The following is a 23,126-nucleotide window of genomic DNA, read 5'->3' as shown; positions in this document are numbered from 1 at the left end:
TCTATTTATCTACATGTGACTCTTTCTGGGATTTATATTTGCAAAGTCACAAATAAGATCATCAAAGTCGATTTTATGAAGTAAAAATATGTATATATGAAGTATATCTGATTCGATTGCCATCAAGGAAAGAGCATTTAGTCTTGGTTGAAGCATGAAACTGCAGAGCTCATCTATATATAATAAAATTGAATCTTGTGAGTCTGGTGGTAGATGTGGTGAATCTGATTGGTCTGTGGGTCTGCCCGCCCCCCCCGCGACTTTCGTTGCCAAGAGGTAAGCTCCACTGTGACACACATAGACACACACAGACATTGGTCCCTGTGTCCACCCGCCCATAGTCAGCCTCCCACATGACTCTCATTGGCCAAAAGGTACAGTGACATCACTGACAGACACCTACTTCACTGTCACACACTCTCACTGACACACCATACCCCCAGAGAACCCCTGCAGAGTCCTTGGTAAGTTTCATCCATCTCACACTGTCACCCCTGTCTACACACACACTTCACACACACTCACTGTCACCCCTGTATACACACACACTCACACCTGAGACCATGCTTCACACACACTCACTGTCACCCCTGTGTACACACACACTCACACACACTCCGTTGTACTTTAATAATATTGAATTCTTATACTTTTTATTTTAAACAACATCAATTTATTTTATCTATTTACATTCCGGGCAACGCCGGGTCTCTCAGCTAGTATTAATATAAATAAGTGATTCTTTTGAAGAGTATATTTTTTGGGGATATTTAATATCACATGAGATCCATATTAGATGAATGTTACACCTCTTAAAGGGATAAGTTGGAATCTACATTTTACAATATTAAGTGGCTGCTGTGAGTATCTCCTCACTAACTGTCATTTAATGTCTAAACATATTGTTATTTATTTGCTTCACTGAAAAGGGAATAAAAAAAACATATGTTTCGCACCTTTATGTAGCAATTAATCTGTCTTTACACAAAATGGCTGTTGTGAGAATCTCCTCACTAACTGTCATTTAATGCCTACTATAATTTTGGCTCCGCCCCTTATTGACATTTGACCAATCACAACTTTCTCAGTCAGTGTATAGTTGGCCTACATTTATTACTCAGGCATTGTAGTTGTGGTTTTGTTTTTATATCTTTGCTCCAACTGGAACTACTAAAAATGTTGTTTATAAACAACCATTACAATAAACATACACTTTGCTCATATTTGCTCAACTACATGTTCATTGTACTGTTTGTTTACAAATAAACTTTTTTCAACAACATCCTTTTTCTTTACATCACGGGACACGCCGGGTATATCACCTTCACCTAATAAAATTTTTACAGTTCACAAAATGTCCGCCTTCCCGCGCCCACCTTCACCTAATACAAATTTTACAGTTCACAAAATGTCCGCATTCCCACGCAGCTACAAAAAAATGTCCGCCTTTGGCCCCTTAACACGCTGAACACTCCTTGCCACCTTACAACCTTTCTAAAATAATAAAAGCCTTCCTTCACCCCAGCTCATCACTCAATAAAATATAAACATTCTCCTCCACATCAACGCTGTTCCGTCTGTTACATTTCAGCTATTTCCAAAATGAGCTTTTTCAAAACATTTGACAGTTCACAAAATGTCCGCCTTCACCGCGCAGCTACATACCAAATGGCCGCCTTTGGCCTCAACACTCCCTGCCACCTTAGAACGTTTGTTAAATAATAAAAGCCTTCCTTCACCCCAGCTCACCACTTAATAAAATATAAACCATTCTCCTATGCATCAACGCCGTTCCGTCTGCGCTCCGCACGTCCACTACTGATGTCCGTCTGGGTTTCCTCAGCGCTCCTCTCCCTCAGCTTACCCTGTCTGTGCACCGCACGGCCGCTACTGATGTCCGTCTGGGTTTCCTCAGCGCTCCACTCCCTCAGCTTACCCTGTCTGCGCACCGCACGGCCGCTACTGATGTCCGTCTGCATTTCATTAGCGCTACACTCCCTCAGCTTACCCTCATCCACACCACACCTTACCTCAAAACTACGTTTTCATCAGTCTCCAAGTACATAATAATAAAAAATTTCTTAACACTCCCTCTTAAAGTTTGAACAAATACTTCACTCACCCCCCTTCCCCTCCCATCTCTTTTCACCCCCCCTCTCTTTTCACCCCCCCTCCCCTCCCATCTCTTTTCAACCCCCTCTCCCCTCCCATTTCTTTTCACCCCCCCTCCCCTCCCATCTCTTTTCACCCCCCCTCCCCTCCCATCTCTTTTCACCCCCTCCCATCTCTTTTCATCCCCCTCCCCTCCCATCTCTTTTCACCCCCTCCCCTCCCATCTCTTTTCACCACCCCCACTCCTCTCCCCCCCACTCCTCTTTCTCTCCCCCCACTCCTCTTTCCCCCCCACTCCTCTTTCCCCCCTCCTCTTTCCCCCCTCCTCTTTCCCCCCCACTCCTCTTCCCCCCCACTCCTCTTCCCCCCCACTCCTCTTCCCCCCCACTCCTCTTCTCCCCCCCACTCCTCTTCCCCCCCACTCCTCTTCCCCCCCACTCCTCTTCTCCCCCCCACTCCTCTTCCCCCCCACTCCTCTTCCCCCCCACTCCTCTTTTCACACCCCACTCCTCTTTTCACACCAACACACCCTACTCTTTTTAACCCTCCCATACCCCACTCTTAACACCCACCCTTTACACCCCCAACCCTTTTCCCCAACACAAATAATAAATGTAACATACTTCCACAGGTCACAAAAAATACGTTAATTTGTCATCAATACTACATTTTACATATATCAGGTAAGTCAGTTAACCATTAAATCCACAATCCACTCAACCCTCCCCTACACCACCACCTCACATGCCCCCCTACACCACTCACGTCTACTTTCACCACACTCCCCTCACCCCTCCACTCCCCCCCCGGCACTTACCTCCCCTCTTCAGTCACCCCCCTCCTCTTTTTCCAAACCCCACCCTCATCTTCCCCCTCCACCCCCCTCCTCTTTTTCACACCCCCCCCTCTCCTCCACTCACCACTCCTACTTCCACAGATCGCCAAAAATACGTCAATTTGCCATCAACATAACATTTAACATATATCAGGTAAGTAAGTTAGCCATTAAAACCCCAATCCACTCCACCCTCCCCTACACCACTACTTCACATGCCCCCCTACACCACTGACGTCTACTTTCACCGCACTCACCTCCCCCCTGCACTCACCTCCACCCTGCACTTTTTCACCACACCCCCCCTCCTCTTTTTCAACACACACCCTCTCATCTTTTTCCCCCAATACCCCTCCTCTCCTCCACTCACCACTCCTCCACTCCTCTTTTTAGCACAAACCTCCCTCCTTTTTTTACCCGTAACTTACCACACTCTTCACAACCCACCCTTACCCCCCTCTCCACCCCACAAAACTATTTCACACAACCATAAGGAATACATTTAACACACTTTCACAGGTTGCATCAATTTATTTTATCAATTTACATCACGGGCAACGTATTCATACCCCCCATTCAACTAATTCCTACAAACATGCCCTTCAATTTCAAACGCCTACAATTTCCACTGAGACTCGCATTTGGTATCACCATCAACAAATCACAAGGACAATCAATCAATCACACAAGGACAATCAATCAAGTGCACTGGTATAAACTTACAATAAACATGTTTATCCCACTTATATATCTTTGCTCAAAGTGGATCAAAAACATATGTTGTACTTTAATAATATTGAATTCTTATACTTTTTATTTTAAACAACATCAATTTATTTTATCTATTTACATTCCGGGGAACGCCGGGTCTCTCAGCTAGTTCTTAATAAGTTTCAACTTTGAAAAAGATCTTTTGCCTTTGCAGTTTGTGGCCATTGATAGAAAAATTCGTAAAACAATTTCAATGTTGGGAAATGTCTCCAGTTTGTCATGCTGTAATCGTTTTTTATTGTGTTTTAAAAAAAATACATTTCCAACAAATCAATGAAACTACCCATAGTATCCTTTACAACATCCATCTGAAGACACCCCACTACATACCCACTTTAACTTCCTAAGGTGTCTGGTTAAAGAATAGGCAACAGCTGTATTTATCGCAATACCAGGTCTGCAACTATCATTAGTACTTAAGTAATAATCCCCGAAGAACAGGGCATTACTGGCCAATAATGCCCTGGATGGAAGAGTTGAAGGCCCGAGGCGAAGCCAAGGGACTTTAACCCAGCCAGGGCATTATTGGCCAGTAATGCCCTGTTCTGAGGGGATTATTAATATTATAGGCTAAATGTAGACTTTTTTAATAAATAATAGACACTTTTGTATAGTTAAATAGATTTTTTTAATTAAAATAAAATGGTAAATACATGAAACCACCTCTATATACGCTTACACTGCAGATATCTATATCCACACATTGCCGCCCCCCCTGTGTACACACACACACACACACACACACGCACGCACGCACGCACGCACGCACGCACACACACACACACACACACTGGAGCTCTAGACACACAGCAGCTCCTCTATACTCACAACACAGCACCTCTACACACACAACACAGCACCTCTACACACACACACACACACACACACACACACACACACACACACACACACACACACACACACACACACACACACACACACACACACACACACACACACACACACACACACACACACACACACACACACACACACACACACACACTATAGTTAAAAAGATTTTTTTATTAAAATAAAATGGTAAATACATGAAACCACCTCTATGAAACACACACACACGCGCGCGCGCGCTCTAGACACACAACACAGCACCTCCTCGATACTCACAACACAGCAAATCTACACACACAACACAGCACCTCTACACACACACACACACACACACACACACACACACACACACACACACACACACACACACACACACACACACACACACACACACTGCTGCTACACATACAACAGCACACCACACACAACACAGCACCTCTACACACACAGCACACACTGCAGCCACAATAAAAAATGAAGACACTTACTAAACTTTGCACTCTCCCCCCCCCCCACCTCTGCACACAACACAGAAATACACAGCACATCTACACACACCACACATGCAACACTGCACCTCTATACACAACATAGCACCTCTACACACACAACACACACACACACACACACACACACACACACACACACACACACACACACACACACACACACACACACACACACACACACACACACACACACGAGCTCTATACACACACACAGCACCTCTACACAGATATACAACACAACAGCCCAGCACACACACACACACTTCTACTGACACACTCACACACAAACTGCAGCCACAAACAAACTGCAGACAGCCACTTACTTATTTGCAGCCCCCCCCCCCCCCAATTCAACTGAATCTGCTCAGAAAATCTCAGTCAGCTCGGGAGGGGGAGGAGTCAACCCGTAGCTGATACTTCTTGACCAATCCCCTGCCCTGTCTCAGAGCTGTTACTTCATTCAAACCAATCCTCTGCCCTGTCTCATCTGTTCTGAAAGCTGACTGGCTGGAAATAAACACATTGAAAACTGCACTTTGCAAGCTGCTAAAATTCCAGGCATTACTGATTGGATAATGCCCGGAATTTTAACCAATCAGAGAGCAGGGTTTTCAATAATGCCCGGAATTTTACTGCTTTAGCCTATAATTTGTGTTACATGAGCTCCAACGCTGTGCTGGAACAAACAGTGGCCCATTGTTATTACAAGGGCCTTGAGGACAAACCAAGTGACTCTCTGGGACATTTGCACTGCAACACTGTTGATATACTATATCTTAAACATTCTCTCTATATGTGTGGTCACCCCAGAGTGGGGACCACTGCACTTGATACTATACATAAAGCATTGTTATTGATAAGAGAAGTTTTGCTGTGTTGTTTGCCCTAAGTTATTCTTTTGTAGGTTGGAGACTCCCTCTATCTCCTTACAGGGATATATGTGTAAAAGTGTTTCCCCCACCCACTGGGAGGCTCCCCTTTTACCAGGTGCATGCTACCTGTTGGCTCACAGAATGCTGAGTTGTCCGCCGATGGTTGTGGGGACTGAAGTACAGGCTTCTGGGGTAAATACCCATCATTTACTCCATGGTACACACCGCCTCCATCTGCTGTAAGCTCCAGATGAATGGAGGCGATCTCCTACGGTAGAAACGGTAAATACGTTCTATTCTGAGAACTTGGCCCCGAAAAGTGGGACTTAGAAAATTGCTTGTCTTGAAATTTCTGAAGCCGGCTCGAGTCTATTTCTCCAACAGCATCTTTTGGTGATTTCAAATTTGCCGCTGCTCTCTAGGCGCTCAAAATCTTAGAGCATCTCAACACCGGATTACCTGCAGGGTTTCTTATAGTATTTTGGAGTTCATTCACAAAATACTACAGCCAATCCCAGTGTGGGAGCTTTCCAACCAGCCAATCAGATGGCTGCCAGTCTTCTGAAGCCAGACAAGTGAATCTTCTGAATGAACCAAGGGCATGCATGAGTTTGCCACCTTAGCCACTTGCTATGTAGAACCCACCTGCGGGGCTAGGTTACTCCAGGTCTGGGAAGGCGAATGCTACCTGGAGCGGCTTGCATTGTTCCCAAGACGTGGGTACTTCACCTAGCCATCCTGCCCAATGTTCTTCCCACCTCTGGCAGCATCTGTGGCTTTCAAGTCCGGACCTTGAGTAGACAAAGTGGCACCACAGTTTGGTAGCCCCCTGACTCACTCAGAATACTGGCTTTGAAAGTTCCAGCTTACTTTTCAGTGCACAAGCATAATATATTTTAAACATACCTGTTTTTTTTTTCTCCAAATGTTTTATTAGGCAGATATCAAATATACAAGCTCATAACACATCATAACAGCCTAATACACACTAGGTTTCCTTTTTCCTTAGAAGGGAGACAGGAGGAGCGGTGGGGGGGGGGGGGGGTTGAGGGGTGGCGGATGAAAGGGGAGGGTTTTTAAGAGCAGGTACCGAGGGGGGGGGGGGGAGGGTAAGGTATATACTTATAGGGCTACCCATGCGTGATTTTGGGGATCCGTTCGCTCCCAAAGTATATACGTTAAGCCCCATCGGAGCGAACAATAAATAAACCTTTAACACCCAGTTAACATGCGTGACTGTCCGTATGTCCAGCGACTAGACTAACAAGCAGGGCCGTGTGAGTTGGGGTTGGGGAGGGCTGGCAGCATCTGGGATCAGACATAAACTGGACCGGGCCTTCTGAATTTAACAAAGTATTGACACGGCAGCAGTCGGGGGCTTAAGGTGTTTATCTTATATATGCGGAACGGTCCCGAAAGTTCAGAGGGGTCCACCGTGGCGGGAGGTTCTGCATTGTCTGCAGAATGTGGCGGCTTTTAGGCACCATTGATTCCAGAACCTGACAAAGCTTATTGTGAAACGCGTTGTTCCCTGCCGGAGCTCATTGAGAGAGGGACCCAGCACACTACAGGACATCCGGTGCAGATCCCCTCTTCCGGTTCCGGCGCAGGACGCGCCAGTGGGAACAAGAACGGAGGAGGAGACCGTGCAGGAGTGTACCGAGCGGCTGAGGCTGGGCCATTTTAATTTGCCATCAAGTGTGAGTGTAGTCCTTGTGTTTACTTTATTTCATTTTATTTTATTTTCATTGTGTCTCATTTTAATTCATTGTGTCATAGATTGTTTTATACTTTTTATGGTTCACCACATGTTTGCATTTTATATGCTTATGTCTCCACTGTATACCCATTAAAGACCTGTTTTATTGTTGTTAACCCTTGTTGGCATACACTCCTTTTGGTCATCTGGGAAACGGGGAGAGGAGACACTCACACACTACACCCATCAGGGGATAAATTCTGCTGAGACAACCCAGACACCATCCATACAGGACATCACCCTCTGAGGACAAGGACTCACATCAGGCCGTGTGAGTTTTATGTTATTTAGACTCCAGCATTTGAGTCTGTAATAAATCCACTACAGTCAGCGTTGAGGGAGAGACACCACACAAGCCCGTGTGAGTCACTGAATCCATAATTTTATGTATTCTTTGATTAAATAAAGTGGAAAACTGATTATCAACCCCTCCAGCATTATCCTCCTCCTTGCCTCCACCCCTTACCCCCCCTCCCCCCCTCCCCAACCCCCCCCTCCTCCCCCACAGATCAAATACACTGTGATTATAATTCTTTTTATCCATATCCTTTTATTCCATTCGGTTCCATCGACATCGGGAGGCCCATGAGGTTTGCGCTGACCATCTTCACACCACAAGATTCCAGAAATATGCCATGCGGCCAGAGTCTCCCACCTCCCCCCCCACCCGTTACAGACCATTCATAGGAGCGAACTCGCCGCTCAAGATCGATCCACCATCCTCTTTTCTTCCGAGGGATCCACGGCGCCAGTGGGGGGGGGGGTGGAGGCGGCCAAGATGGATCTAGCCAGCCCAAACCACTGCCCCTCTCGTCGACAGATACCCGCCCGGGGAACACTGGGAAATAGATTCCAGGCTCCTCATAACGATGGCTGGAGAGGGTCATCCTCAGGATCAGCGTTGGAACAGCGGCCTGGCGGGACCTGGTACTCGGAGTCTTCATGGTGGAGCTGGGGTCGAGTAGATCAGCTGGCGTTCCTTCTCCATCAACGGCGACGATGGGTTGGAGTATTCAGCAAGGCTTAGGTAGTTGGCGGTGTAACCCAGTGCAGAGTTTGTTTAAGGGGCAGAAGATAATTACATACGCCCCAATTTCATCATGACCTGTTTGATCCAGGGGAGACTGAACCGCTTGAAGTTCATCCCCCCTGCCATGCGGCCAGAGTCTCCCACCTCCACCCCCACCTGTTACAGACCATTCGTAAGAGCGAACTCGCCGCTCAAGATCGATCCACCCTCCTCTTTTCTTCCGAGGGATCCGCGGCGCCGGTGGGGGGGGGGGAGGCGGCCAAGATGGATCCAGCCAGCCCAAACCACTGCCCCTCCCGTCCACAGATACCCACCCGGGGAACACCGGGAAATAGATTCCTGGCTCCTTATAACGATGGCTGGAGAGGGTCATCCTCAGGATCAGCGTTGGAACAGCGGCCTGGCGGGACCTGGGACTCGGAGTTTTCATGGTGGAGCTGGGGTCGAGTAGATCAGCTGGCGTTCCTTCTCCGTCAACGGTGACGATGGGTTGGAGTCTTCAGCAAGGCTTAGGTGAGTGGCAACGGCCAACTTGGAGTATTGGGCTCGGTTGAGTTCTTTAAGATCTGGCTCCCTCACTTATTTCTTGTTTGAGCCAGCGCTGCGATTCTGCGTGAGGATCTGACTGCTCTGTCTCTTTCTTCGGCATCCCGTTCAGGCTGATCTTCGTCTGCCCATGCGAGTGGGGGCGGAAAACCCAAAGCTTTAGCAAATGAGGACATTTCCTCGCGGCGCCTTAGTGCTAGGTATTTTCCGTTTCTGTTGGCAATGAGCTTGAATGGGAAACCCCAACGATACCTCACCCCATTCTCGCGAAGGAAAAGGGTTAGTGGCTTGAGCTCTCTTCTTTTATTGATCGTGATTTTGGATAGAGCATTAAAAACTTGAAGAGCCTCATCCTAAAAATGTATTGCATCCCTTTCACTCACAGCACGCAGCCAGGATCTTCTCTTTAGCAGAGTAGCTGTGGAAGCGGACAATTAGATCTCTTGGCCGGTTAGGGTCATCTGACCGCGGCCCGAGGGCTCGATGTGCTCGATTAATCTCCAGATCCAGGACTTCTAGGTCTGGGCAGATGGAGGAGAACAATTTCGCTAGGTAGGGTCGGAGGAGGTCAGGAACAACCGATTCTGGGACATTACGTATACGTAGATTTTGCCTTCTGTCCCGGTTTTCCTGATCCTCCATCCCTTCTTTGAGGCCTGCTACCTCTACTCCCAGTCGGAAGATCTCGTCCTCAGCTTCTGTCTGCCTTTTATGGGACTCCCCTAGTTTGATTTCTAGTTCGGTTGTCCGATCCGTAAGGCCTGAGATTTCTTGCCTTAGCTCAGACACTGCTGCTTTGTGGAGTGAAGTGTATAATTTTGTGTGTAGGGAGACCATAAGATCTTCTAGGTAGGCTTTCGTGATTGGGTCCTCAGGGCCTGAATTGTCCTTAGCTTGCGCTTGCCTACTTGAGGTACTTGGTGAGCCTCGTGCGCCGCCGCCATCTTGGATTTCAGCCGCTGCTTCAGGGCTCCGCTGTGCCGGGGGAAAATGCTTAGTTATTCCCTGATTTTTGGCCATTTTAGTCTTCGCTTGCATTGCTGCATCACTCACACTCCTTGGGATGGTTGCGAGGGGAGCGAAAATTCGGGGGGAAAGTACCTGGTATTGCGGTTATAAGTATGGGTCCACAGAGCTCTCTCAACATGCGACCATACCGGATGACGTCACCGGAAGCCCCCTTAAACATACCTGTTTAATAAAATATACTTTACGCTTTTATTCCGTCAAAGTCTTTTGGTTATGAGAGATAGAATGGGACTCTTTACTTTTATTCTCACTAGCCATATCCTTCATACACTGCAAACCTGACAGACTTTAAACCCCCATAGCCCTATGGGCTATTAAACATTTATGAAACAAAATATTATTCCCCATATTTCTTCTAATTCCCAAAGTAGAATGAAAAGATGCTTAGGTTCATTCCCAGGGCTGTAGCTCATTTCCTTATGAAAAACCAAACTTAGTTATAACTAAAAAACGCTTAGGTTCATTCTCAGAGCTGTATCTCATTCCTTTACTGAAAACTGGACTTAGGTTTCATAAAAACCCTTGCAACCTTATATGGTTTGAGTATCCCCCAGAACCTCTATACTGGTTCTGGGGATCTGGGCATATACTGGGGGACAATCAATAACTTAGGGACCCCTGACTGTACCCGGTATACACATATCTCTATGCCCCCATTTACCTTTCTTGTCTGTGCTGAAGCAGGGAAACCTGGCGGTGAGTCGCATAACTGTTTTCAAGGGATGATTTTGACCGGAGTGGTGTGTCTACATGTCCCTGGGAGTCTGACCTGATTCCCGGGTACATTTTTTGGGGCGGCCAGGAACTCTGGACCCTGGTTATCTAGACACAATCTGACAACACTTTTATCGCAATCCCCCCGCACCCCCCTTGAAACTCAAAGCCTCTCAATCTCCACTGGTTAGCACTCCTGGAAAGGTAAAACACACATAAATTCTTTATTGTCATACAATCATATGCATTTCATGTACAACAGACAGGGTCAAGAGCTGACACTCTAACCCCCCAAATATGGCTCAGAGGTAACCAACCGGGCATAATATCTTTATTGATGGCCTGGTTACCCCCTCATCATCACACACCTCTCTTAAGTACAGTAGGGGGAAGGTACTAGTTATGAACCCAGGATTGGACAAAACACAGACCTAGTCACACCTCCTCCCCTGTCAAGGGACTGCCTGTGTGGGGAAAACCCATAATTGGTACTAGCACTGCCTGCTCTTACCAGGACTGGCATGCCAGTGAAGGCAGAATGGTAGCCAGAAACCAGCCATGGCTAAATATGTATGTTCTGTGGATTTCAAGTCATCGCACATTTGTAACAGAGACGTGAACTCAGGCGCCGACCCTAGTATATGTGCACACTAATACAAGGGAATAAAGATGGGTTACACATATATTTATAGCTTTGTGGATTGGTGTCCATTACTGATTTAATTAACATGATGTTATGAGCTCTAAGTGAAGGGGGCTTTGTGGATCGGGGCCTATGTGCCACAGTGGCAAATCAGGCTTTAGGCTGAAATTCCTCATTTAAGTTAATGGGAAATTTCTGCTGGAAACTGCCCGATCAGCCACTACCGCGCATATAGAATCAGCCCTTTAATGTTTGGCAAATGCTTGCAGACAGGCATTGCCTTTAAATTGTTGATCATCAATTATCCCTGCTGTAAATGACTGTCTGAATAAAATTTCCCCTCAGCGATTGGCAATATTGATACTAATTTAGCCCTCTCACAGTAAGGCCTGTGGCACAATCATCAAATTCCTTTTAGCACTGTAAACAGCAATAGATGCTGAACTGGCTCTAGTTCCCACAATGTTCATATAAGTATTCATATTCATTCTCATTCTCTCTCTCTCTCTCTCATGCTCTCTCTCTCATGCTCTCTCTTTCATTCTCTCTCTCTCTCTCTCTCTCTCTCTCTCTCTCTCTCTCTCTCTCTCTCTTTCATTCTCTCTCTCTCTCTTCCATTCTCTCTCCCTCGTTCATTCTCTTTCATTCTCTCTCTCTCTCTCTCTCTCTCTCTCTCTCTCTCTCTCTCTCTCTCTCTCTCTCTCTCTCTCTCTCTCCATTTCTCTCCCTCTCTCTCTCCCTCTCTCTCTCTCCCCCCCTCTCTCTCTCTCTCTCTCCCATTTCTCTCCCTCTCTCTCTCCCTCTCTCTCTCCCCCTCTCTCTCTCCATCCCTCCCTCCCTGCATTATTTGTGATAAAATATCGCATATAATTATCAGAGGGCATTTCTTCAGCTAAAGAACGGGTATTCTCAAGAACATTTAAAAACACACTTCAGGGGATAGTATAAAAATGCAAAGGTCAAACCTAATAGTCACCTTTTTCAGTTTGATTGACAAGTGCTGTCATTCATTGTTGTAGAGAAATACTGTTTAAACATTAGAACTTCACCTGGGAATCGAAAGCTGCCATTTTGCTTTTCATTCACTGTCTCGGTTGCTAGGAAATAACGGTATGCGTGCCTAGGAGATATTTACAAAGGCTTTTCTGTAACAAAACTGTAACTCAAATAGAATCATATGATTGTATATTTATTTCAGTTTACTGTGATTTTATTGACCTGAATACCAATGTTTTAATACAACTCTGATAAAATGAGTTTGCATGTCAATAACCACCATTTTAATACCTTGTCTCTGTAATATAATATTATCATAATATATTCAGTGGCTGAGAAATTGTGTCTTCGTAAGTAGATTAATATTTTCTCTTTTCATCATCTATCATACATTTCTGATGAGTTGGAGAAAGATATTCTTGTATTGTTGCAGGAAAAGTCAGAATCTATAAGGGGCATGAATACATTTCAATGCACTTCAGCCTCTCTGATACTACAATTGACATTCAAATGTGATACAGCACATCAAAAATAAAAATAAGATGGCTGTCTCCTGACTCCTGCATAGAAAGAAATCAATCTAAAGTATTTGTTTTAGATTTGTTTTGTATGACTCCTAATAGAGGATGCAGCCTACTGTATAGTAACTTTAAAGTGTGCTCATTTGCATGTCATTTCCCAGAATCCATTGCTGCAGTTAAAGCACTGTATGCTAGGAGATAATGGTGAAAACAGGGTTGGAGACCTGCCTAAGACACGTGAATGTGTTCACAGGTGACAGTTTCATAATTTAAGATATAAATTAAAAGCTCTGGAAATTTAGATCTTAAGGAATAACTGTGCAACATACAATCACAAATATAATGTAATATATAATTCATCATGCTTTTGACTTTTATAATGCCTGTGGAAGGTTACATAGGCTTTGTGTGTGTTGTCTGTTGGCCATGCTAGTCCATCAAAGCTTGCCACACGGCAACCTTGGAATATTAGCCCTTGAAAGTTGTGTCAGAGTGAAATTTATTAAAAAAAATTGGAGTCATAAATAAAATGTTTATAGTGCCAAGCTACCCATCCGATAGACCTAAACACCCACCAAAGGCCAAATACCACCTTTACCCACTCTCTCTACCCCCAACAAACCAGGTGCTCTGGTTTAACACCTTCATTGCCTTAGTGGCTAGCCACTAAGGTAATTAATCTGTTTTTATTTTATTAACAGTATAGAAGCAGGGGGTCTCTGGAGCTAAACCACATTAATTTCAGCCACAGGGACCACTTTTTCCCCCCCGAGTTACAGGCCCAGGTATGGAGCGCTGGTATCTCCCTGCATAGTTTAAATCTCCCACGTCACGTGATGTGGGACATTTAAACTTTGTGGAGAAACCGGCTGTCACGAGAGACCAGTACTTTTAACACCTTTACCTTCCGGGATCAATTCACTAGGCAGGACAACATAGTTGAATAAAATGGGGTTTATTCAGGCAAGTCCGCAGACACAAAAATGCACAAATACAAGGGAATACATACCAAATGGGAGTCTGGGGGAGACACTAGACACAACTAGGTGCAGGGCGCCTGCTTCATGAAGTATTATCCTGTCCGCTCCATGTCTAGGAACACACAGTACTCTTTTCGGGAGAGCCACCACACTCTCCCTGCTGGTTTCAGCTCTGTCCAATTCTCAGAACTTGGACTGAGAACGTGGTCGCAAGAACTTGCTCCCAGCGCTTGTCCTCCTCTTGGCTGGGATGCTCCAGCACTTCTATGCAGAGCACCTGTCAATCGTGCCACTGGACTGAGCCTGGGGCCAGTACATTTTTTCCTCAGAACTTGGCTGCTTTCTCAGATCTTGGCTGCATCCTCAGAACTTGCCTGCGACTTGTCCTCAGCTAGGCTAGGCTTCTCCAGCACCTCCGTGTCCAGTGCTTTGCAATTCCGAAAAAAGCACTTTTGAAAAGCTATCCAGCGCTTCACCCGACAAAACCCTAGGATGCTCTCTTTCTCTGATTGGACAGTCCCCTTTCATTGACCTCACTGTCCTATATTAATCATGGAAGAGGGACTGGCGACCAATCAGAACATGGGTTTGCACAAACAGCAAACTACGAGCCAATCACATGCCAGAGGTGTAAAGGGGAAGGGGTTAACCAGGCTCACTAATAAAGGTTCAGCCCACTTGGTTACCCCTGATCCGTGTGTTGGGGTCCTAGAGTGTCAGCTCTTGGACCCAGATGTTCTAAATGCATTACAGTGACTGTGTGCAAATTATGCAACATTAAAGATTCCTGTGTGTTTTGCCTTTCCTGGGATGCTGAGACCGGGAAATTTATAGGCTGTAAGTTTCAGAGGGGGTTTGTCTGAGAAAGACTTTACAGAATGTGTCTATGTATCGGGATTCCAGAGTTATGGGATAGCCTAGGAATTGGATCCGGGAATCGAGTGAGATTCTCAGATCCAGCCAAGCACATTGCTCCAGGCAAACTCTGACTCTGAAAGCGCTATTTCGACTCACCACCAGGATTCCTGCTGCAGCATCTTCCAGACAACGTAAACGGACATTAAGGGGTTAATGTATACCTGCAATCACATACGGGGGCCCTAGTAGACAGACGGGTCCCTAGTATAAAGAGTGGTACCAAGATACATGCCCAGATACCCTGTACCTAGGATAGGAGTTCAGGGGGAGGGGGCACTCCAGCTAAGTAATAAAGCTGAGAGTGGTTTGTGTATGTAAAAGTTTTTAAATTTAGTTCTCTAAAGTGTGCCAAGTATGAGGCAGGTGAATGTAGATAACATATACACTCACTCCATCCCTGACACCAGAACAGGGACTTATAGATTTTACCACACATAAAACAGGACACAGTATATTTTATTAAAGGATTATATTTAATAGATATATGTACTGGTAACCTGTAAATGAACTGTGGGATTTCCAAGTCATGGATTCCAAGCAGACCAGATGGCTACCAAGCTTGGTGCCTATGGATCTGTGAGAAGCCAGGAATTGAAAGCCTCAGGGATGCCAAGGTCTTAGGCCTCGGTCCCGCTGTGCTCGTTGGCGCGGGCGGCCACATGCGAGTTCCCCACCAGCAGGGGAATCCTGCTGAGCCGGTCCCGGTCCCCCCTGGCGGCACAGAGCACTACACACTGTGGCGCGTCAGCCGCTAGGGGACACAAGAAAATGTTGATGTCTAGCGTTGACGCGTCACGTGGTGTGGCTGTGAGCCAATAGGGAGGGGAGGCTTCGGGAGGAGGAGAGGCTTCGGGGAGCGGGGAGGAGTGTGGAGTGAAAGCGTGAGTGCCTGTCTGTGTGTGTGTCTGAGTGCGTGCGTGCCTGTCTGTGTGTGTGTATGTGTGTGCCTGAGTGCGTGAGTGCCTGCCTCTGTCTGTGTGTGTGTGTGTATGAGTGCGTGAGTGCCTGCCTGTGTGTGCGCGCGTGTGTGTGTGTGTATGAGTGCGTGAGTGCCTGCCTGTGTGTGTGTGTGTGTATGAGTGCCTGCGTGCGTGTGTTTAATACTTACCATCAGCAGCTCCAGCCCGAGCCCGTGGAGGGAGGGAGGGGGGGGGAGAATAGCGGGTCCCTCCGCTCAAGCCACGCCCCCCCTCCCTGTCAATCCTCCCACTCCCGCCCACCTCCCGCTCCGGCTCCCGCTCCCTACAGACCGCACATCACGGTCTGTGTAGTGTCAGCGCACCGCCTGTCTGCAGTGCGGGCGCGCTGACTCTGGGAGCGGGGCCTTAGCCTTAGAACAGGAGGGGTACTGCAGTTCTGCTTGTGTAACCACATCCTGGGCTAGCGCAGGGCTATCCGGCCACCATTTGCCAGAACCCAGACTCTGTGGAGCCTGGACAGCGGGTGGGCTCAGTATGCAAAAAAGCAGAGGTGCCAGGTTTGCGCATGCCCCTTGACAGACTGAGAAAAGGTGCCCGCCCAGCTTTATAAACCTGGCAAATTGGTGATTGGCTGGCAGGGAAATTCCCACAGCCTGAAAACCTTAAGAGGGCTTGCAGCCAACAGCGGCAAATTCAAAGATGGTCTGTACTGAATAGATGCAAGCCCGCTTCAAGGATTTTGAATTCAGAAAAGTTTCGAAGTCCTGCTTTTGAGAACGTAGTGGTGGCGGTTGGCATTGTATGCCGAAATCAGTTCCAGGACTTTCGTGAGTACCTACCAGCCAAGTATATTTCGGTTTAAGGATAGTTTTATTTGTTAGCCCCGTGCTCAGTAAGTGTGTTAACCCTGTAAATTGTGTTACATTGTTTGTATGTCTTTTCCTGAAATAAATAAAAAAATATTTTACCACCTTGTTTGCTCAATCAATGATGTGATATAAAAAGGTGTTAATAAACCTGGTCTCCCATGACAAAAGGCTCACCTGGCTGTAACCAATCAAAGGTGGGGCATGCATAGGCTCAGGTTGCTGGCAAGGCGGGAAATATGAACTGGCCAATGGAAATCGTGTCTACAAGCTTCATCTCAGCACAGATTTCCCTGGCCAGCCCATTAGCGCCCGCAGGGTAGGCTTCACAGAGTCTGGATACAACAAAGAGTCTCACCCGCTGGGAGCCCATCCACAGATCTGTTCCTCTACCCTACCCCGCCTGCCAGATGGCCCGACACCCAGCCCATCCGCCCCTTTTATCCACCATTGCCATTCATGCACCTTGGCTAATCTTATTACCAGAGCTGCCTTCATAGAGATGGATTTCACATACAAATACATTGTATTACAAAATGAGAACTTGGATTCTAAAACTTGGGCTCTAAAACTTGGATTCTACAACTTGGTTTTAAAACATGCTCCTACACTCTGTTTTAAACCTTGGTTGTAGAACTTGCTGGCTGGACAATGATGTTGCATAAGGTTATTTTGCTACCATAATGCACCGTCTTTATACATAGACGCGTACCTGCAAAACATGCACGTTTTTCTGGTACAATTACAGTACTACTGGTAGAACTGGTCAGCAACACTTTATACACATTTGAACCCTTTTTGCCCCCCAAGATCCACCCTCAAACTCATGCCCTGCAGGCCTGGTTCTGCAGCTATTTCCCATAAGGGGTCTAAAACACACAGGCCATACCCAGCTTATGAGCTCACAGGGGACAGCTAAGGAAACATGGTTTAGAGGAGATATAGTAAAAACACTTTACCGGCCCTATGGGCTTACATAGAAAAGGCTTTAGGGGCAGCCAGCCGGGCTTCACCTTTATTCTGAAGGCCGGCTGCCCATACCGTGACACTGGTACTCCATACTGAGGCCTGTAACTTGGGAAGCAGGGGGTCCCCGTGACTGCAATTAATGTGGTTCAGCTCCGTAGACCCCCTTCTTCAATACTGTATTAGTAAAATAATTTCTGGTGGTGGGTGACCCAGCCGCACAAGGCTCCGGCAGCTCCCTCCGCAGGGCGCCACCATATTGGAAATGTCGTGCATGCGCAGGAGACTCGCGCATGCACAGTAATAGTGCAAGAGCGGCAGCCATTGCAGCAGAGGGCTTTGAAGAGAACTACAGCCCCCAGGATGCATAGGGGCAAGGAGCACATGTCACACGAGAGCCAATGGGACACTGAGATTCCCTGCAGCAGGGATACATTTGGCATGCCAGGGACCACACCAGTCAGAAGAGGGACCTCAGAGGAGTAGGTAGTGTCCAGGGATCAGTGCCCCCCAAGACTAGGCCAGATCTACCCCCTTAGGCCCCAGCTAGGCCCCGACTCACTGTAGCTTGTGACTGTTATAGGGTATGCCCATATTCATGGAACTTTTTTTTTTGCATTGAGCACTCTACAACCCAATGGACTGAATGTCGAATGGGACCTGCGGAGTTTTTTTATAAAGGTGTTATGATATGCTCTTTTTAGAGCACGGGAATCTGCTTTGTCCTTTTATAAATTAGGTTCCAATGATGAGCATTTAGTGTTTTGGGTTACAGATGATGTGTAACGTAACTCTGGATCTGTTTTCCTCCTTTGCCGCCTCCATTTTTTGGGGTCCCCGTCTCCCCGCCCCCCCCCTCTTCCTCCCCCCTCCCTCTTTCCACCCCCCTTTCCCCCCCCCCCTCCCACCCCCCTCTTTCACCCCCCTTCCCCTTCCCCCATCCAGCATTCACTCACCTCCCCCATTCCTTGCCACTCCCTCCTCCCACTCCCCTCCCCTTCCCCCCCTCTCCTCACCTTTTTCTATGCTGTTTCCCCTGAAAGAGTGTATCACTTGTAGTGATTAGTATTAATTATTAATTTAACCTTCATTAATGAGGATTAAATATGTGTAATGTATATCTTTGCATGATTTGATGATATACTTGATAATTAAATATCACTTCAGGGGGACAGTATTATTTTGAGATGTTGTCAGCAATTTTTAAGATACCTTCATGCCATTGTCCAGTAACAAGATGAGCCAATATTGAAATAATGAAATAATCAATGTATTTAGTTGGCTCTTTTGATATCCCTATCTATTGTGCAATTATATGCTGATGGGACATGCTGGTGCCTCTTTTGGCAATTTTTACATGAAGGGGTTAATATTTTTACCTGTTTTCGCGGGCTTTTTAATGTTTAAATTCCAGGCTAACACCACGTCTCCTCACTCCGAGACGAAGCCCTATCTGAGAGGGTGAAACGCGTAGAGGGGGAGATCGTGGTGTAGCCCTATGTGTATTGTGCAATAAAGTCTATTGAAGATCATCCGGGAGTTTCTACAGTCTGTCATGCGCAGTGGCGCCGGATTCCTGCCTTTCACTTCCTGATTACCACTGAAGGCTGCACGCACATGCTGTGGAGGAGAGCAGGTCCCAGACAGGAGAGAATGAATAGGTAAGGGTTTATTTGTTTATATTCCCCCCTACTCCCGGCAACTCAGTGGCCATATACAGCTCCCTCCTTATCAGCTACTTGACGGATTGACACCATAAAGGTGCCTTACAGACAGCCGAAGCGCAGGACAGTATTTCTCATGCGTGAATTGGCCACGACCTGAGAATGTCATGGAGCTACGCTCTTTCCTCGGCTTCTGTGGTTACTATAATTGCTTTGTGGACGGGTATTCCAGTAAGGCCAAGCCTTTAAATAATCTCATCAAGATATAACCTGAAGACACCGGGTGAAGGGCCACCTCTGCTAGACAGCCGTTTGATGATAAATGTATGACTGAATGCGAACGGGCCTTCTTGGGCCTGAAGAGGAGCTTAACCAAGGCACCTGTTGTTGCTTATGTCGATTCAAAACAGCCCTACGTCCTCCATGTAAATGCGAGTCTTAATGGCTTAGGTGCTGTCTTGCACAAGAAGCAACCGCAGGGCCTCCGACCAGTAGCCTACATCAGCCGCAATTTGACTCCTAGCGAGCAAAATTATCTGGTACACAAGTTGGCGTTCCTCCCCCTCAAGTGGGCCATCGTGGACAAACTCCATGATTATTTGTACAGCATATCTTTAGAAGTAAGGATGGATAACAATCCCCTCACCTACATACTAACATCCGCCAAATTAGATGCTACCGGCCACCGATGGCTGGCAGCATTATCAAACTACCAGTTCAAGCTGAAGTATAAACCAGGGCCTCTGAATATTGGAGCAGATGCCCTATCCCGAAGACCAGGGCTGAGTCCCACTCCAGACAAAGACAGCTGGGAAGAGATCCCGGGACCAGGGATGAGAGTCTGTGAAGCACGGCTGCTGTCATAGAAGATAGGGTGGCCTTCTCAGAGATAAATGTCATGGACTCCTCAGGATATCAATCTACAGCCATCCCTGCCGCTTACTGTGATCCAGAAGGGATGAACATCACCCACGATAAAATCATAGCGTGGAAGGATATGGTCCAATATCAGATCTGGGACCCCATAACTGGCATCATCCGTCAAGCTGTCCAGAGAAACAAGCCTACAATTCTGAAACGTGCGCCTAGCGACATGGTCGCCATTCTCATGCGTGAATCCAACAAGTTCGAGATCGACAATGGGCTACTCTATCAGGTGGTGCAATACCACAACCACCCGGATAAATGGCAACTGGTTCTCCCCAGGAACCTACAATATATGGTCATGAAAGCATTGCACAATGAGCATGGACATCTCGGTGTGGAAAAGACTTTCGGACTCGTCAGAGACAGTTTCTTCTGGCCAAAAATGCGTGAGTCTGTGGTACGACACTGTCGACGGTGCTCCCAGTGTATTCAACGCAAGACGCTGCCTACCAGAGCCGCACCAATGGCCCACCTGAAGAGCTCGGTCTCCATGAACCTGGTTTGCATGGATTTCCTGTGCATCGAGCCTGATGGCCATGGTATCTGTAATGTGCTGGTCATCGTGGACCATTACATGCGATATGCACAAGCTTTCCCGACCAAAGACCAGAAGGCCATCACGGTGGCAAAGATACTGTGGGAAAGGTACTTCGTGAATTATGGCCTGCCCAAACGCCTTCATTCCGACAAAGGCCGGAATTTCGAAAGCAAACTGATACGGGAGCTACTCAAAATCCTGGACATCACCAAGTCCTAGACAACTCCATACCATCCAGAGGGTGACGCTATGCCAGACTGATTCAACAGGATGTTGCTGGACATGCTCAGCACGTTGAAAGGCGCTCAGAAGACAGAGTGGAGCTGACATGTGCAAGCCCTAGTACATGCGTACAATTGTACCCAACACAAGTCCACGGGATTCTCCCCATACTTCCTTATGTTTGGGAGAGAAGTCAGGCTGCTGGTAGATGTTCGTCTGCGAGTGTCAACCGACGGGATACACAATGCAACGCACTTCAAATACATGCAAAGGCTTCAGGAAAATCTGCAACAGGCTTACAAGCAAGCCGAAAAGTCCGCTGCTCAACTCAGCGCCAACAGCAAGAGATGCTATGACCACAAGGTCAGACACCGGGAAATTCATCCTGGAGATGCCGTGCTTCTCCACAACCTAGGGATTCCCGGTAAACACAAGCTGGCCGACCGTTGGCACGATGGGGTCTATGAAGTTGAATCACAGATGCCGGGCCTCCTGGTCTACAGCATAAAAGATGCAGATGGCCGGGTTAAGCTTTGGCACCGTAACCCCCTCCCTATCCCACAAGTAGGAGACAATGAGCCAGAGATACTGGCTACACCACTGGACAGTGAGCCGGATCAATCAGAAGATAATAAAGAGACCACCAATGATGATACAGATGGTGAAGAAACTGTTAACGAGACTGTAGAGGATCCTATGGAGGGACCCTCTCGAAGAGGACCCCAATGTCACGGAGCACCTCCCGAAGGAGCTATGGATAAGGGGCCCCGACAAACAACGCCTACTAGGGCGGCTCCAATGAGCCAACTTCTGGGTCCTAGAAGCCCATGCTTCATGCCACAAAGAGACTTTTCAGAGACATTTATACCCTCAATGGGAGAGGCTGGGCCTCAGGACTACAAGTGCGCCGACGACTATTCTAAAACTTTCTTTAAACTTGCCTTGGAAAATCTGGAGCTATCACCAACAAGATCCAGGTACATGCTGGGTATATGCTGCAAACATTTCAGTGACATTTCTGCAGAGACTAATGGCCCATCGGATTAACATAGCAGGGGTCCCTGGCAGTCCCATTCAGTTTGAATAGGACTGCCAGGGACCCATGCTGTTAATCCGATGGGCCATTAGTCTATCTGCAGAAATGTTGCAACATGTACCCAGCATATACCCAGCATGTCCCCAGCATGTACCCAGCATGTACCTGGGTCTTGTTGGGGATTGCCCCAGATTTTTTTTAGAATACTTTTCGGCACTACAGTATGTACATTACACCCCAGAGGGAGTAGAACAAGAGCTTTGTCGAAGCCAAAGAGTGAGGTACAATACCCTCCCAACCGGGTAGCCTATGATACAATTGGGGCACCCCACTATAAGGCTCAGCAGTGGTCTCGGAGTAAAATACACTCCATTATTGTAATGTTGACTCAAATGTACAATTTAATGTAGAGTTGAACATGCTCATCTTCCCCTGAAGAAGTGCGCATGCGCACGAAACGCGTTGGGCCTTTGAGAGTCATTTACCAGCACCACTGATAGAGGAGCAGATCGTTGCAGCAGTTCCTGGAGTTGCGGTTCATAGGAGTTGGCATTTGCAGTGTGATCCGGTGTCTTTGTCCCGCCCGCTGTGACGCAGTTCCGGGCGCCAACGGAAGGCGTCTTGTGGAGTAGAAGGCAGTGTCGCCATTTTCGGCATTAGCTCGAGGAGTTACCTGCAGGACTCTACACGCGGCACGCGCCCACAAGCATCTGCCGCCGGACCACCAATACACTATTCACCTGCATATATCCTGTGGCCTTGCTGTAAGTAAGATTCCGGTTTTAAAACACCGGATCCTGAACCTGCTCGTCACCAGTGTGCTGGATTTTACTGTGTTTATTAAAATCTTTATTATTAGTCAGCCTATTGTTTAGTGTTGTTTAGTGTTGTCTGTGTTTG

General features: G+C 47.1%; 1 long non-coding RNA gene across 7 annotated transcripts in view; it reads left to right on the top strand.

Annotated features, from left to right (window-relative positions):
• The first annotated feature begins 274 nt into the window (after window positions 1–274).
• The window catches only part of LOC142492637 (uncharacterized), an 81,155-nt gene continuing 58,303 nt past the window's right edge, over window positions 275–23,126 (top strand). For all 7 annotated transcript variants that reach the window (XR_012800875.1, XR_012800872.1, XR_012800866.1 and 4 more), the window contains exon 1: window positions 275–464. This is a non-coding gene — a long non-coding RNA (uncharacterized LOC142492637). The remainder of the gene's footprint in view (window positions 465–23,126) is intronic.

This window comes from Ascaphus truei, chromosome 1, assembly GCF_040206685.1.
Source record: "Ascaphus truei isolate aAscTru1 chromosome 1, aAscTru1.hap1, whole genome shotgun sequence".
Lineage (NCBI taxonomy): Eukaryota > Metazoa > Chordata > Amphibia > Anura > Ascaphidae > Ascaphus > Ascaphus truei.
This window is presented reverse-complemented; position numbering and strand designations above follow the sequence as displayed.